The sequence below is a fragment of the Pogoniulus pusillus genome, chromosome 6, assembly GCF_015220805.1.
Source record: "Pogoniulus pusillus isolate bPogPus1 chromosome 6, bPogPus1.pri, whole genome shotgun sequence".
NCBI classification, from domain to species: Eukaryota; Metazoa; Chordata; class Aves; order Piciformes; family Lybiidae; genus Pogoniulus; species Pogoniulus pusillus.
Window position 1 is genome coordinate 21,606,479 of NC_087269.1, and position 15,798 is coordinate 21,622,276.

General features: G+C 40.8%; 1 long non-coding RNA gene across 1 annotated transcript; it reads left to right on the forward strand.

Annotated features, from left to right (window-relative positions):
* Positions 1–508: 508 nt before the first annotated feature.
* LOC135176143 (uncharacterized) lies at positions 509–2,550 on the forward strand. Its single transcript, XR_010302562.1, has 3 exons — positions 509–625; positions 1,312–1,519; positions 2,474–2,550. It is a non-coding gene; the product is annotated as an uncharacterized LOC135176143 (long non-coding RNA).
* Positions 2,551–15,798: the final 13,248 nt, after the last annotated feature.

The window sequence follows — 15,798 nt, forward strand, 5'->3', positions numbered from 1 at the left end:
CTCCCAGTCAGCTGATAGCTCATTAACTTAAAGTGGCCTCTTGTTTTAAAACCTCAGCGACCAGGAGGTGGAGTGTAGAGAAGTGGGGGATGGTTCTCATTGTTCTTCTTGCCTCTCTCCCCCTCTGCCCCCTGTGAGATTAGGCGCCCTTGGAGGGGAAAGAGAGAGGCTAAAACAACTTTAATTAGTTATTTTCAAAGATTTTCTCCCCCTTTCTTCCTTTTTTTGTGTGTGTGTGGAGCCGGGGGGGTCTCTCAGCTGGGTTTTTCTGCATGGAGGAGCTCACGTCATTATGCTTAAATCCAGCTCCTCCATCCTTTGTCTCCTGGCCAACAATAGAAGAGGGCTTGTAAAAAGCTCCTTCTAAAACTCCTGGAGACTGTCTGAAAAGGAAGATGGGGTTAGGACTCCTCTCTTTCCTTCCTTGGGCACAAAAGTGACAGTCTGGTGCCTGTGCCAACAGCTTTCCTGTGTTAGAAGCTGCTGCCGGGGTAAGTAGGGCAAACAGAGTGCTGAGTCCTAAACTGCTGCTCTGTCAGATGAAATGTAGAGCCCAGACTCATAAAGTGTCTAGCAGCTGCTCCCCGTGTGGATTTAAGGTTGGACTGGAGCACTGGACATCAAGGTCAGTCTTAAGTCTTTATCCCAAGTCCTGATCCTTCTCTGTCTTTTAAAGAGATCAGAAAATAAGTGCAGCAATACACCAAACCTTCTTTAATGACCCCACTTCAGAAGAACCCAAAATAAACAACGAAATTACCGTTATTGTCACTCATAGGGCTGGCTGAGGAAATTGGCCGAGACCAGCACATTTATTTCATATAGGCAGCCAAACACAGTGGCTTTCAAGCAACTCAGGCTGTATGGAGTTTAGCAGAACAGAGATGGTGCCATGCCCTCAACTGTGTTATAAGGAGCAACAACAAACAAACGTCTTTTTGTTCCTTGTTAGCACCAAAGCCAGAGCAGTACCCTATATCACCAACTGCTACAATACCAACCTCCAGCTTCTCCTATAAGCCCTTCTTTCAGTGCTGGAAAAAAAAACCAAACATCTTTTCAGAAATTTTATTCAGTCTCAACCACAAGAGAGATGCACCTCTGAGGAAGATGTCACTTGAAATTTCAGTGAGGAGATGAGTTCCTGTGTGTTGCAGGAAAATCAACGACAAATTGTGATCTAACAAGGACATTTATACACTCTATAAACCACATGTAACAACATTTTCTTTGCCTTCTTAAATTAGGACTTCCTGAAAATTTGGAAATTTGGTCTACTAAGAGCTCTCAAACTTTACTTTTACATTCCAGCACAGAGACAAGAACTAACAAGTTGGTGAATGTTGCAGCTGAAGGAGATACCAAGGATTAGGTGCAGATTGCCTATCACGGCTTCATGACTCCAATTCAAAACCAACAATGTGGACTACAGGTTTTTCAGGGGGAAGATTTCTACTGTACTTTTAAGCACTCAGTACCTGATTTTGTCAGCTTCCTTACATGAAAGTAAAGAGCTTTTGTAAGTGCTTAGAAACAACCACCACTTACACCTACTGCAAAAGTAGAGCATAAACTTGTTTTCTTTCAAGTCAGTGACATTCACTTATTACCTTTCTGGGGAAACAATGGGCAGGATTGTGCCCCCATTTAAACACCTACAGGCCAGGCAGAGTGGTTTGGAGTTGTAGTTGTGCTGTGATCCTGTCAGCTTTCAAAAGTGAAGTAAGACTGGTGGGCTCACTGCTGCTCCAAAGAGTAGTGCTACTAACAGCACCACTGCTAAAGCAGTGAGCTGTTGTCCCTAGTTGGTGGTAGGAGGCACCATGCTGCAGAACTCAAAGTTATCTTCCACTAAGGCCATAAACCAGAGGTTCTTGCATCATTTTTGTTGCAAGACTTTTCTTTCTGGCATAGGTTGTAACGATGATGTCTTTTTTCCTCTGTTGTATCCCTTCTCTTCTATTTTTCCTGTCCTAATTTGTTCCCCGCTATTAGTAATTTTTTTAAGGTTAATTACCTCCAACATCCTATTCTAGAAGTGATTGCATTTCAGAAGTGGTAAACATAATTCTTACATATAAATCAGAGATGGGTTCATCTTCTACCATCAGTTGCCTAATAAGCCTGGCATCTTTGAATTAAATAAACTCTGCAAGTATTATGTTTTATTGTGTTTTTGTTAAATCAAAGAGGCTTCTTCCCTTGCTGGATGCAAGGATTTTAAAACATAGATGTGTTTGTGAGAATTTCCTATTCTCTGCCCTCTATATTAAAAAATGCACTATGTTTAGTGATAAGTTAGATGAGTTTTCACATGTCATTAACTGTAGGCCCAAATTTTTTCAGATAAGGGAACTCCCCAGGTTTTGTTACATCACTGTTGTATTTAGAGCTATAAAGCCTTCAGCTCTTTCCTGCAGTTACCAACAGAAACAACTGTACTCATCACAATACTGTTTTTTTTTCCCCTCAGGAAAGCTTAAGGATTATTCACAGAATGCTTATCAACAGAATGAAACAAATATCTGCATGGCCTGACTACCACCCTACTCACTTCATTAACAAACCAAACCAATAAGCAAAAAAACCCACCAAAACAAAAAAGAAAATTAAATCTTGTAATGAAGAAAAAGGAGAAGATTAGAAAAAAGCCTGGGTTTAGATCAATGCATATATTGACATTATTTCAACCTACAAACTTCATCTACTCCACATCTTTATCACATCATGACTGCAACATAATACTGTTTCACTGAAATTCTGCATTCTGAACGTGGGACAGAAATCTGCAAAGCAGCATGACAACCTCCTATGATGCCAGCAGTCAGAAAAGACTGAGTAAAAGATGGATCTGAGCAGACCATAGGCAGCAGAAGTTTGTGACATTCAAGTAGGGATTGTGCAAAGATATTCAGCACTGACAGTTTAAACCTTTTTCTGAGCATGAAGGCTGCATCACAACATGATCCAAATTTAACCTCGATAGGCTCTGTGCTGCCACAGCTGGGATGCTCCCAGTACCTCAGGTAGCTAATGCAGACTTTGCTGAATTGATTTATTTTTTGGCACCATTCAGAAGACCAAAGCACAGTTACTTCTCAGTCTAGTGCACAAGTTCTGCCATAGGGAAGCATAGGTTGTTCTATTACTATAGTACTGAGAGACTTTAGCGAGGATGAGAACCAAGATGTGCTCCCTTACTTGATGCACACCTAGGAAGAAACACTTCTTACTCATTAATTTTGTGTTATGAGTGGACTAAACAAGAGAAGTCTAGACAAAGACAGACATGAAATTATTTGCCACTGGACAAGGATAGTGTTATATCTAGAAAAGGGCTTACTTGCTGGTGCTTTTGCTTCCATATTAAGGCATCTCCTGGAATGGAGCATCTTGGTGAACACAAACTACTCACTCCCTTGAAGATCTTTTTCCCAGTAATAGATTAAGTACAGGACAGTGTGGCACAAGCATTCCATCCGTGCAGGTGGCACAGACTCCAGAACTGGCACATTATAATCACTGCAGCCTCACAGGCTGTGTATTATTGCTGTGCTATGTCAGATAAGAAATTCACTTAGATACTGGTAGTTTCCTGAAGGCATATTCAGTTAAAAAAAAAGGTTTAAAACCTCCTGCCTCTGAAAGCAACCTAGCAGGTGCTCGTCTTAGGTCTACAGATACTGTCCCAGTCATCTAACTGGGAATTTTGGAGCACTGATTATCTCAGCTGCTTTTTTTTTTCTTTCATACCAAGATGTAACACTCTCTCTCCTTCCTCCTTTACCTCCCTGCTTCAATGATGCCCAAAAGGTAAGCATGGTACCAATGAGCATGAATCCTTCTATACCAGGCAGTGCAATGCATTCATCTTCCCTGAAGATGAAAAGGTACATCTCATCCCAAAACTGTCTGCAGCGGGAAGATGCTCTGTTCAGTGGAGCATCTCATGGCTGGTGAGAAGTGACATGCACTCTCTGTACCCAAAACTACTGAGGATGAACTTTTGACTTCAACCCTTGCCAAGACCGAAGAACTTGAAACTTTTGTCTCCTCTTCTGATAAAACAATCCCTTTTTGCTGTGATGCCTGCTTGAAGGTGGCAGCTAAGGCTCAGCCTTCTGTCATGGCCTATATTATTCCAGATTTAGGCTGACATCATCAAAGCTCATGCTGAACTGCCAACTTCTCTCCTTGTTTTCATCAATTTGATACATTTTTTCTAAACATATCCATATGTCACAAGTCTGATGGCATGCCTTTCCTAGCTGTCTTTTCCTCCTCCACTGTCACTATTTCATTTATGTATACAAAGATTCTTAGATCAAATACAGATCACTCAACATGCTGACATTCTGAAGAACTGGCTATGAACTCTGATTATCACAGAAAACTTCACCTAAACCAAATATCAAACAAAGTCTATGTTCTCTTCTCAATAAGACCCCAGCCAGAATAATCCTGACATTGGAACTTCCACATGCTCAGCCACTGGACAATACCATGGCATAAGGAGGTGGTGAGTCATCCCTCAGAGCTGCAAATTCCTGCAGGTGTGCTGTGCTCACAGGGGAAGTTGAAGTCATAGCTAAGAGAATGGAATGCTACCAAAAATGATACTCAATTGTGCACAAAACAATAGTGAAGCATTACAAAACCCAGCACAGTAGTCAAATGCAAAGCAATGACATGTCCTTGCTCCTCAGAAGTGATTTAGGGGAGCTGAGACCATTTCAGAGGACAGGGTATCCCAACAGCACAGCCCCTCAAGTACAGAACTAGTGGAAACTCCACAATCAACACACAACGGTGGTTGTCAAAGTACAGTGGAATACTTTTTATTTTAGCTCATTTCAGGCAGGTTCTCATAACATTTGGTTAGTTATTAAATTCTACTAGGCCAGAGGAAAAACCACCAGCAACAAGCCTGTCACTAAAGACAGCATAAGAAAAAAACAGGCTGCCATGAGGGGACACTGAAAGAAGGCACTAGCACTGCAACTAGGGAAAGAGTAGGGAGAGGTTTCTTGCAGAATGATCATTATGAGGGCTCAGGACAAAAAGGCCATCTACTTGGTGCCTGTTCTGAAGGATGCAATGTCTTCATGGAAAAAAAGCAGAGAAGCGAAGAAAAAAAATAAATCAGTATGAAGTTCTTTCAGGAATGCAATGAGCACAGGGGGTGCCTCTGTTTGGCAGCCCCAGGACACTTGCAGCCCTGGCTTGGATTGTGTGGATATGTTTTTGACTTGTCCCAGTCAGCAGATTAATGGCATTAACGAAGTTTCCATTAGCATCGGAGATTGGGGAGGAGGGTGAAGAGACAGAGGCGTCCAAGCGGAAAGCCACATGACTGCAGAATTGATAAGGCTAAAGATGAAACGGAGCTTCATTGGCAGAAGAGAGGCCAGGAAATGCCACTACAAATTAGCCCCAGGCCTCATTTCTTTTCCCTTCATTATCCAAACCCCTTCAGGAGAAGAATGGAGGAGGTTATGACCCTCTTCCAACAACACACACATACACAGATATTGAGTGAGTCTCTCTCAATGAACATAGACGTGGGTATATCTGTGTGTCTAAGGGTCTGTGTGTGTGGTATGTTTGTGTCTATGTAAATCTGTATTAATATATAAATTTTTAATGTATCTGTATTTGCATCAATATCTACACATCCATATATGCAAGGGCATGTGTTCTCATATCTACAGTCTTTGCAGCTAAAGCATCTAATTTCTGTTCATAATAGTGAGCTTTTGCTGAAAGAAATGACCTTGCACAATTCATTGAAAGTTCCAGCACCTGAACATGCTGGATGCATCCACAGTAACTTCTATTTGACTTGCAGAGTTACTGGACATATGTAAGCTTCTACATATGTTTTCCTGCAGACTTACCCTTGCACCTGTTTCTGAAGGTTTACAGAAGTTTACAGGGCATTCTCTGAGGGCATCGACACTCTTGCACATTTTTTTTTCTTCTGTATTCATCTCCTCTGTGTGTGTTTCTGTATTCCACCAATTATGTGGCTGCTTTTCTGTGTCCCAGCTGTGTCTCTTCTGTGCATGAGTGCCTTTTCCAGTAGTTTGTATACCTCAAATAAGGTCTGATCTGTGTAAGTGCTCCTGTGTGCCTTTCTGCTTGTGTATCTTTGAATATACGTGCATGGGGATAACTGTCTGGGGTTTTTTTATGTTTCTGTAAATTACATGTAAACTTTGCACGTTGCATTTGCAAAACTGTGACAAGTTTTGCTGCCACATCCTGTGCGTATAATTTGTGAGTATACATTAAGAAATCTATTTGTTGCTATTGGCTACTTACTGCACCTGAAAATTAATGAATATAGGTAAGTATGCCAGTGAATGCTGAGAAGTATTTGTCAAGTGAAACACAGAAATTCCATGATATAGGTAGGAGAACTAGCTAAGAACATTGCTGAAGATCAGTCATTCACATCTGGCAAATTCAGAGACAGGAAGATGATTTCCTGCATAGACTAAAGAATAACATTTCTCGAAGTCTAATGACCTCTATGTGTTCTTAGTAAGAAAAGTGGGTTTTCTTCAAAGAGACTTAGCCATAGGCTACTAACATGAGAGACAACTTTGCCTAGGGGTAAACAAGAAAACAACCTCCTTCTGCGCTTGGAAAACAAAAAGAGAGGAAAAAAGCAGGGGAAGGATGTGTAAATGGAGCTTTGTGCAATGGTGCTCTGTTATGTGAGCTGTATGTGACAATAGCCCTGAAACCCTATGCGAGCAAACACATAAAAGAGGTCACTGTCTCTTTAATTAAAGCTCCCTGGTTTGAGGTTAAAAACAAACCCAGTGTTTTATGACCAGGTGTGCGTGTGAAAGAGATGGGAACCCGATCCCCAGCCCAGTGGCACAGCGGCAGAGAGGAGATAAGGGAGGAAAGCTTTTTATTAAGGTGTCGCTTGAATGTTGCATCAGGGAAGGCAAACGCTGGAGAGGCAGAACACACAAGCCCCATGGGGCCAAGGCTGCGAGAAGGCAGCACCATGCAATGGGAATGCTGGAGAGGCTGGACAAGCTCCCAGGACCAAGCCTTCCAAACCATCAGGAACAGGAGAGGAGGATCTAGGAGTGGCAGCTGAAGAGAGAACAGGAAGAGCACTGAGGAAATACAGCGGAAACAGAAACCATGAGTCTTCAAAACCTACAGAGGCAAAGAAGACTGTGATGGTGTTGCATCTTTCAGTTGGCAAGTAACAGGAGTAGGAGAAACTACAGAGCCCTTGCTGGTAGGGCTTCACAGGGCCTGATCCTTCATAAAGCAGTCTGCAGGCAGGAGCCTTATACTGTTTGTGGAAACAACAGGGACTATACTGTTGCTAGCATCTAATAAATACCAAACCAAGATAAGAAGTGTAAAGGTTGCACCCTCTTCCTGAGCCTTTCCTCTTAGCAGTGTATATATTGGTCAAGACATTCATGCCCATGACACCATTACTGACAGCAAATCACACTTGGAAACTGGGACTTCTATTTGCTGTAAAATCTAATCTTTAGATCTCACTTCTAAGGTACCTGTCACTGTAATATTGAACTCTAATGAAGCGCCCATGTCCCATGGGTCCATTTGGTTACGGGTCCTTTCTTTACAGAGCCTGCAGCTGTCAGTCCCTGCCCTTAAAACGTATCAACAAGGAAAACATCAGTCAGTTCTCTTTTATACTTGCACCAAGAGCTACAAATGTTCAGCCCGAAGCAGAAGACAATCCAGAGCTCAGTCCCTAGGCTGCAGGCCACAGCCTCTCCTGGATAGAAACATAATGCAAGCCCTATATACCACTGTATCTGGACACTTCAAACCATGAGTTTTGAGATACAAAATCTGAATTTCAACTTTAGCATTACCATGATTTTCCAAAAATTATTAAATCAAAGCTGAAATGTAACATGAAACAAAAAACTCTTGTGAACCTCCTGTCTCATTACACAGCTATGTAAATAAGAGCAACAACACATATTATTGAAATGCTGGATTATGACAAAGGAAAGGTTAGCTTAGTATTTTACCTATTAAAATGCATACAATTTTCTCTAAATTTGTTTTAATTTCTATTTTGAAGAAAATATAAATCCTTTTTAGTAGTTGCAATCAGGACACAGTAGAAGATCAGCAGATCATTTAGTGCTTTCAGTGAAAACATCAGAGATCTATAGATGGGAAAAGCAGAACAAAAATGCTACAGAAGAGAGAAGACTCCAGTCAGAGAGTTCTTTTTTAATGTCATTTATCAGTCTTCTGTGATTTTTAAGTTTCTTTCCAGATGAGATTAAATATCCTATCCAAGTTACAGGCAGGAAGATTAAGGCACAGAGAGGAAGTCTTACTGAATTAGGATCAGAACTAGCCTCAACATTCTCAGTCCTGTTTGAAGAAAAAAAAAGTCACTCCAGTAAACTTCCAACAGTGCTTCTTCCATTTCTTGAGACCTTTTGCCACAGAAAGGTGCCTCCTCTCAAAACATGCTAATTTTTAGGTTTGATCTTGAATAACCAGGCAAATTCTGCAGCCTCTGGTAATGCAGCTGCCCACAGCGTACAAGCTAACAGTCTTTCTGGGTGTGGAAACTATGAAACTGAAGATTAATCTCTGATGTAAAGCTACTGGAATCAACTGAATTTTACCAGGAATGGGTTTAAAGCAGTTATGGTAACTTGTTTGCTAACAGAAGACTGACAGAGCCCTGAACTACAGTTTTTACTCCTTTGTAATGCACACAATTCTCTCACATGTTTCCAGAGTCATGACTGCCTCTCCTCTTTTTACACTCTTAGGTCTGACTAGTACTTTCAAAAGTAATGGGGCAAATTCATTCGTGGTGTAATTCTCTTGCTATTAGTAAAGCTAAAGTGCAGCCCCCTTCGAGTTTCACAATCTGTCTTTATTCAACAGTTGTGCATAATGGTCCAAACTGACAAGTATTCTGCACATGAAACAGTTCAGAAATAAGAACACAGAAATACGAAGACATTATTTAAGAAGGAAGGACTGAGCAAGCATTTAAAATGGATTTACACTGACTAAAAATTTCTTTCAGAAATGCCTGTTTCAGCCTGAATTAATTTTCAGAAAATCCAAACCATTCAATTTGATACGCTGAATATGAAATGTGCACCCCTTTAAACACAACCTATAATGCTTTCTTAACATGTAGTTCATGTCTACTTTGAAAAAAAAATATTATTACTAAGAAGACAGACTGATGACACTAAAGAGAAACATTTCAGACCTAAGGAAAAAAAGAGGCCTGTTTTAAGCTAAAGGACTTATCCTCCATTTTCTGGTGCTGCACGTGAATCAGCAGATCGATTATTGTGAATATCCTGTTTCAACATCAAATAATCCACCTAGTTTTCCTTGAGCTGAATTGTCTAAGCTTTGCTCATCCACACTCCTCTTCTCCTGACACTAAAGCAAAGGAGTGGAACCTGTGTGCTGATGAGTACCAGTTAATAAGGATAACCAGATCCATTTACTACATGCTTGCATAGGCACGTAAAGCATAGGACTTGGGATGCATGCGTATAGTCTCCTGATGAGTAGAAGCATTGCCAGCATCTGCTTCATCACTGGTGCTGAGTCTCCTAACCCGAGATTTTAGCAGCAAGGTCATGTTAATTCTTCACTGGGTTTGGGGCTGGGGTGTTTTTTTGCATGTCTTCCAGCTTTGTGTCTTGTTTCTTCCACCTTCCTTTGAAGTTTGAGTGAAACACCAGATCTGTCTGTACAATGTACTAACCTGAGCATATTTGCTGTGCATTTCTCATTTTAGAAAAAAAATGTAGCTTGGTGTCACAGTTAGGAGCGGGTTGCCAGCCAGATGTCACTCACCTCAGTGCAGCTATGCTGATTCACACAAACAGGTTATGAAACTCTTTGAAAAGCTGAGTACAAGTCTTAGTTCTTTTCCCCCTATATTACCGAAGTGATTAAAGCAGTAGTATAGGCTGCAAAAGATCTAGCTGAAAAAGCTGTGGCTTTCCCATCCCTTCTTTGCCAGGGAGTGCAGCTACTTGAATTTTTTGACATGTTTTATCACACTGAAAATGTAGATGTAGCACAATGAAGTTTTTTTCAGAGAGCAATCACTTTTGACAAACTACACTATTAAAAAAAACCTTACAAAAATTCAGTTTTCATATAAAAAATTATTCCCCATATTGATTTTTTAAAGGTCTTTATTTCCCTTTGACAGTTTAAGATCATCAAAATCTTAATTCTCTCCACAGACAAAACCCAGCATTTGAGGTTTTCTCTCATTGTAGCTCATAAAAAGTACTCAGAACTTTAGTTTTTCCCTCTTGCTCAGGAAGAAACAATTTATCAGAATTTAGAGTGTTTCCCATAGAACACGAAAAAAAATTCTCATCAAAAATTTCCACAATTATTCCCACTCCATCATTATTATCTTTGCACCTCAGTTCTTAATGTGTAGAACTGGAATAACACTGTCTTCACATACCAACGCCAAAAAAAACCAGGAAAGTTTCTTTAGCTATTTACATATTATAGGCTTGGAGGCACTGTAAAGTGATCCCCAAAGGTACAGCCAGCCAATCTGTAGCATTTGGGGATAAGAGAAAAAAGTGCACAAATTCACTAATTAAATTATAGGGGCCCAATAGTGTAATAGACTAAAATCGAACTGGATACCAGAGCTTGACTAAAACTTCAAAATCATCTGGACTACCATAACCACATAATCTTTTCTTTGTTCACTCTAGCACTATCCTGAAATGGAGAGGTCTTGCTTAGGTATTCTTTGCTTGAATCTCCAAGAAGGGAATATGTACACTTGAGATTAAAGGTACCTATATGAGACTGCAATATAAATTCAATTCCAAACTCACTTACAGATCTCTGACAGTAAAGAAACAATTTTCTTTGTACCTCATTTTTCCTTACTTATCTCAGGGTTTTTTTAACCAGCCCAGTGCTCCTCAACTCTCAAAACTGTTGACCAGGACATATGAGTCATCCTAGGGTAAGACAGTTGAGAATGTTTTTTCTAATAATGCATTCATATAGTTCAACACAACCTATGGATGTGTTAAGACAAAACAGCAGTGAAATATCCTTTTTAACAGAAGAAGCTGAGATAAGGAAATGAAAAAGTATTAGAGAAAATCATTGCAGAAAAAAAATGCACACATGGGTGTGTTTTGGTGTTTTAGCTGTTTTTCCTACCCTGCTGAATAGGACTAATAAAGACTAGGGTAAGAGGAAGAAAAAGTAGAAACTGTAGAAGCAGCTAACAATCTCTTACATACAACCAGATAGAAGTAAAGCTCTGCTAGTTAGGACTACAGATCAATAGGAGGTCCAGTAGAAGAATACCCCCAAAGAACTCCACGCACTCTGAAGGGGAGAGCTAGAACACAAGACTGGCTGTGTTTACTCTGAGCAAGGGGTTCCTGCTGCAATACCCCCCAGAATTGCTATCTTCCTGTCAGCCAGCTCAGGGACCAGGGTAATGCATCCCACAGCTCCAGTCTCACTGAAGTGCCTATCAGCCTTGACAGAGAAAGTAGGGGGAACTGGTGTATGCTTGGCCTTTCCCCCTTCTTGTATAGGACGAGGACACAAAAGAGATACACTTAAACTCTGAAGCATTTTTGAGTTCTGCAGTTTGCACACATTCATAGCAACCGAATATAAGCTTTAACAGAGTGGCTCAGAGACAGTTGTAGGAGAGGCCACAAGAGAAACCAGCTTATTGTTAAATGTTTTTTAAATACCCCACACCAAATACCAGCAGCACTTTGCCCCAGGAAAGTGTCTGTTAACTTCAGACACTGACTATCAGTTCCAAATCCATGCAATTTCCCTCTTCAATGTTTTTCCCTACAAAATGAAATGAATATAACCTCTCACAGACTCTTCTTCAAATTGAAGCCTGACATACTACCTCTTTCTTCCACCAACCTTTTACCCTAGAACTGGGATTATGAAAGTTTACCTCTGTATTTTGTCCAAGAAATTGAGTAAAGCAAAAACAGGAGCAGCACTATAAAATGACAGGCATACACTTACTCTGTGCTACAGCTAGAGCACAGTACTAACAGCCTGAAATTCTTCAGGGCTAGACAAAGACTTGGAAAAGTCACCGTAGAGATGATCCTGTGATACTTCCCTGCAAGGGAAAGAATGGCTGATCTAATATCCCCTCTTAGATCTCTCATTCCCCACTTTTTCACTCATCCCATATTTCCTCTGTTATTTTATTTTACTAATTATGTGAAAAAAAGGTGAGGCAACCAACCACAAATGGAATTTAAAGGCAATGCCTGAAATTTCAAGACAGCCAGGCTATTGCTCTCAGTATCCACCACTGGCTTTTTGACAGTATTTCAAACCACAGAGCAGTGGCTAACAGTTCTTACCCATGCCAGCACAAGTCCTAACAAGTCAGCTCTCCTCATAGCGCAGTCCTCGTCTTCCTCTGTTCCTGAGTCTGTAATTTTCTGCCGCTACTCTCCCTACCCTGGCTTTTGCTCATTCTTCCCCATGTCTTTCCTCTGGTTCTGTTTCCCCTTTTCCCCATTTCCATTCAAAAAGTTTTCAGTCAAAAGCATTGCCTGAAGCAAGATCACATCTCCAATAAAAGAGGCAACTTCATTACAGTTTAACATAAAAAGATCAGCTGATATCGATCCATAATTTGGACAAGTGCCATGCTATTGACAGGAAGACAAAATAAGTTAGAATGGCCATGTTTCAAAAATTCTCTATGTACACTCAATCACTAGAACAGAAATTGCAGCCGGGTATATAATAACACAGCCATGTTCTCCATTTCCCCTGTAGATCAATGCTAATACGAGGAGGGCCACAGAAGATGGATGTTGCCGACAAAAAACCTTGAAAGTCCAGGTTAGGACTTGGGTGGCTTCACAGATAATAGAGTGTGTGTGTAATGGCAGTGTAATTTAAATATGAAAGACTAAACTCTTCCCTTAATACCAGAGAAGGCTCTACTTCGAAGTAGTCACCTCTGCATTTAAATAAAGTTAAGGAAAGCAGAAATGGACTCAATATAGGTAAGTGCACAGGCTTTAGTCCACACAGCTAGAGGACTCCAGGCAGATTACCTGGTGGGGCTAGGCAACCATAAAACAACATATCTTCACACACTCATAGATACAGAGAAAAACAGAGAGGTTTTTTTACATATGGAGCTTTCCACATGTCACTCTACCAGAAAGTTATTTTTCCAGAAGGTAGGTGGTGGCTGGAGAGACAAAATACTTCTGCTCCTTTTTACAGTAAACCACTCTGCTGGGCTGCTAAAGCACCACAAAATTCCTAGCTCATGCTGGCTATGTTTCACTAGTAAATTTTATGATTCCCATTTAACAGATGTTTAAACTGGTCAGCAAGGAGCTTCAGCACCAAAAGTAGTCCTCTACATCAGCTAACTTAAACAGGTATTTACTGTAACCAACATTTATTTTATTTCTATGTGGTACAGAGAATAAGACAGCCAGAAAACGCATGATACTTGCACTTTGAAAGACTAATTCTTGTTTAATACTTAACTCTGTTAACATCCAATTCCCTCCACACACCTCTACCATAACAATATAGGATCTAACCACAATTCACATGGAAGGGCTGTAAAAGACTACAAGCCACCAAAGCAATCCTAACTTCCCCAGGAAGTTAGCACTCCAAAACACTCAGCTGTGAGACACATAACTACCATTCCTGCCTACAAAACTCCTGTAGCTAATAGCAGTGTAGATCTTATTTTCTCTATAAGCCAGCTATTTGAGGCAAACTAACTTACTTAGTAATGCATTGCACACTATCCATGATTATGTAGGAATACCAAGTAATTGAAGAGAAGTAATACGCATCAATGACTAGGATTTTTACCAGGATTTATCCCTTCCTGTTTCTTCCAGATTGACATGTATTTATCTGCAAGGCTGAGGACTACAAGCCACACATTAACTTAAAACTCTGATGATGCATTGGTAAATCCTTCTACATAAAGGCATATATATTTTTTTTTAATCTGTTTTCATTACTATTCAGAAAGCTTCTTCAGGACTCTGAAGCAATGTGTTCACATTGCTAAGGTTACATTGTATGAACAGACAGTATTTTTTACAGGATGTATAGTGTGGGTCATTCACAGGAAGTGTTCACTTTCAATTTGTCCAGTAAAGCTGACTCACTGCCTCATCAAAACTTCAGTTCACATTTCAGCCTTGATGTGAAACCAAACTTCACAGCTAGCCTTTAGCTTCATAAGCCAAACCTTTCTTTGGATACTTCTGCATTTCCCAAGCGGCACCAAATCCTGGTGAGGTTTGTGACTCACGTCTATTATTAATGTAGTCAAATTACAGAAAGTTTTGTTATCTGGTCCTCAGTACAATGATGCAATGTTTAGGACACATACGGGAATGGTGAAAGAGGTGGTTGCTAATGGCATTTCTATTGCTCACAGATTTTTTATGATCTACCTGCAGAGGGACTGTGCCAGCAGAAATGCTGTATGAGCCACAGCTCTTCAGATCATTTTTAATTCCTCACGGAATTCCATCCAGTGAGCTCTAACTGCCCTTTCACCTTGCTCTTCCTCCTTCCTTCTGAGCCCATCTGGCAAATAGGTCAGAAGTGAGGACACCTGTGCACAAAGCCATTGAAAATGGGAGATTATTTTCTAACTCTGGAGTTTAGTTCCCACCTGAAGCACCTGCTGCTGGCCCTGACTCACACGGAGGCTGCATCCACCACCGGTGCCCCCTGATTCACCTTTTCGCTGTTTGTTCTGCTAGCGTCACCGGAGCGCTATGCAAGGAGCATGGGCTGCCTCCCTCCCACCCAGGCTCCTGACAGCTAAGGCTTCCAGCCGCCTCCACTGGGATGCTGCCAGCTTGCGAAGCGGGAGCTACTGCGGCCTCAGAGTGGCATCTAGTGCTCAGCTGCTGCACTGCACTTCACCAGCATCCCTCCGCCCTAATACGGGTCTCGCACAGAGCAGCCCACCCGCTACCCAAAAACCGGGGTTACGGATTCTGTCTTGGACAACAAGCAACATAACTGGACCAGTTCCAGGAATGAGTGCGTGTCTCATAAACCGCAGGGTTAATTGATTCCACAGGAAGCAATCAATAGTAAATTAAAAAAGGGAGTAAACTTTTCATTCTGGTTAACCAGACTGTGCCGTGTGAAGTTGATGATCTCCATACAAAACTAGAAGATGACAAGTTCTGTTTAAAAAATACTCACCTTCCATGACACACCTCCTACAGTGGTTTTATTGACACGTCCCCGTTGAAATCCGATTGAAACTACAAAACACTGCTTCAAAGGCCATGGCTGTTCTCAGGTACTGCAACTATTGGTTGCTCAGAATAAATTTGTCTCCTAATCTTCATTTTTCATACTCAGTTTTCCTCTTTCTTCCATGTGCCAATCAAATCTAAAAAAGCTGAACCCTCCAAGAGCAGGACATGAAAAGGGACAAGAAATTAGATGTACATCTAGGGAGTATTTTCTAGAAATAATAGACATCAAAAAAATCAAAGCCACACTAATTTCCTGGAGCTGTTGAAGGAACTCCTGAAGACAGCATTTTTTTTTTAATACTTTCTCACTTTCTTACATTATTATGTTATTTACTTGTGTATAATTTAATCAGAACACTCTGAAAGCAGGAACATTATCCCAGCTAAGTACGTTTCCACTTTTCAGTCTGCCTGAGATGTTAACTTGAATAAGTTAAAGAAAAGTGACATAATTATATAT